Source organism: Aureococcus anophagefferens (genome assembly GCF_000186865.1).
Source record: "Aureococcus anophagefferens unplaced genomic scaffold AURANscaffold_70, whole genome shotgun sequence".
NCBI lineage: Eukaryota > Pelagophyceae > Pelagomonadales > Pelagomonadaceae > Aureococcus > Aureococcus anophagefferens.
The window spans coordinates 11847-14461 of record NW_008705621.1 but is presented as its reverse complement, the minus strand read 5'-3'; positions in this window follow the sequence as shown (position 1 = coordinate 14461).

The window sequence follows — 2615 nt, the reverse complement described above, 5'->3', positions numbered from 1 at the left end:
GTGAGGTACCGGTTGTTTCCGGGCCCGCGGCGCTCGTTGTGGCTGGTGTGGCTGCCGTGGATGACGTGCCACTTCGCGTGCGCGCACGCTGCGAGGGCGATTAAGAGCGGATGCCACCCCATAAAAAAAAACTACAGGAGCTGGTGGGAGCCTGAGCACTACGGCCGGAAGTTAAATAAAAATATCTTGAAGCAATTAATTTGTTTGAGGAGTTAAATGACGATTTCGTAGCAAATCGTGAAAGATTTACCAAAACTCTCTCTCTCCAGCCAGCAAATCGAGCGGATTTGCTCGCCGCCCGGGCACGAAAGACAAATTGTCTTACGCGCGTTGGTCGCCCGCGCACCACGCCCGTGTCAGCCCGGAGGCTCGTAGGGGCGCATCTGCTGACCCCAGACGACATCGCTTGCCCGAAGGGCCTCCTGGGACCAGCCGAGAGTGGGATGACGCCTCGTGAGGCCCGCCGCGCCGGCGGCGTCGGGCCGAAGCCGGCGCCGGTCGTCTCAGCGCCGCCGAGAGGTGGTCCCAACCGACTGGGAAGGTCTCCATCCGCTGCCGTGGTGGCGCGAGATCGGCGCGACACTCGCCGTGCGGTGGCACCGGCGCAAAATGCCCACGGCCACCGTCGGGACGAAACGCCGCCGGCAGCTCGTCCCGGTGGACTCGGCGATTTCGGGCTCCCCCGAGGAACCCGCCGCCTTGGACGCGACGGGGTCGATGACGAACGATCTCCGCTGCTGCGATGGCTCGAAAACCATCTTAGAGGGGTCGCGAGGGGGCAGCGCGTCCTTCCCACCCACTCTACCTCCCCGTTCCAGTCGCCACGCGGTCGTATGAGCGTCGCGTCTTCGCATATGCCTCACCCTCGTCCATGCGGACCTCGAAGTCACTGGGATCGTTGCACAGTTCCGCGTTCCGGCGGCGCTGCAGGGCCATGAGCACCGCTCAAATGATCATACTCGCGCGGAGCGCGCGCTTCGGACGTTGCATATCCGGGCGTCGCGGAGCGCTGGGGCGACGTCGACGTCAAAGACCCCGCGACGCGCCGATGGTTGAACCGCCTCTACAACGCGGCCATCGACGAGTCGGTCAAGGAGGGCACGCCGGTCTGGTTTGACGGCCTGGAGGACGCCGCGCTCGAGGCCGCGCGCGTCCAGTACATCCAGGAGGACCTGGACTGGCGCCACTACGACAAGTTCGAGGAGTGCTTTGAGGGGTTCTGTTGCGAGTTCGACCTCGAGCGCACCAAGGAGCGGCGTGCATGGGTGAAGGGCATCGCGTGCGCCCACCTCAAGCGCGGCCAGGAGGCCGAGAAGGGCGACGGGGTCGTCGCGGACGAGCGCGATGCCGCGGGGTCGCCGCGCGGCGAGCCCCAGGTCGCCGTGCGCCACGTCGCCGGCGTCGCCGACGTCGACACGGCGTCGACGCCGACGCGCGGCGTCGTGCCGACGTCGCAGGGCGAGGGCGAGGCCACCGCGGAGGACCGCGAGGCCGTGCAGGCGACGGGCGTCGTCGACGCGCGCCAGCCCCAGGACCTCGTGCGCGACGGCGCCGACGCCCGCGGCGCCGCCATGGCGTCGCCGCCGACGCGCGACATCGTGCCGACGGCGCACGACGGCGAGGAGGACGCCCCGGAGGTCCGCGAGGACCCGGAACCGGCGGTCGCGGAACTTTTTGCGGACTTAAGCGTCGACCTCAAGCTCGAGTGCCAGAAGCCGTGCCCCAAGCAGGCCGGCTCGAAGTCGGCGCAGCGCTACGAGGGCTACATGCACGCGACGACCGTCGGCGAGTACAAGGCCTTCGGCGGGTCCGCCGCGGACCTCAGGCACGACATCCGCAAAGAGTTCGTCAAGGTCGTCCTGCCGGCCGGCGTGGCGGCCCCGGCACGAGCCGCCGTCGTCGAGGACCGTGCCGCCGTCGCGGACCTCGTGCTCCTGAACGACGAGGCCCTGGCGCCAGCGTCGCGCTCGACGTCGACGGACTACTACCACGTCCTGCGCAAGATCACGCAGGAGGTCGGCATCAAGAAGCTGCGCGACGCCAAGGCGCACGGCGGCGAGCTGAAGCGCGTCGTCGTGCTCCTCCACTCGTGCGAGACCCTCGAGCAGTTCCGCGCGCTCGCGAAGCTTTTCACGAGCGCGCTGCGCGATCTCTTATTAGCTTGAGGTTTAGAGAGAGATACCCCAAACTAGCAACACGGAGCACGGCGGGGTACGCCGGGCCTACGCTGAGCGCCAAGCGTACGCTCGGCGTACGCCGGTCGGCGTACGCCTGGGATACGCCTGCTGCCCGGCGTGCGCCGAGAGTGCGCTGACTCGGGAGTACGCCTGGCGTGCTCCAGGCCGACGTGTACTCCAGGTGTAACCTTGGTCTTAGTCGAATCCGGGCGTACGCCGTCTGGTGTGCGCCGGGAGTACGCCGTGTCCTGGCGCGCATTCGGCGTGCGCCGGGCGGCGTGCGCCGGGCGTACCATCCTCGTCGGGTTGGGCTCGGCGCGCGCTCGGTCGCGGAGGCGCCGGGCCGGCGCCGCGGCGCGGAGGCGCCGCGCGCGGTTCACTGCGTCAGCTGGACGAGTGTCCGGGATTTTGCGGGGGGGGGGGGGGGGGGGGGGGGGG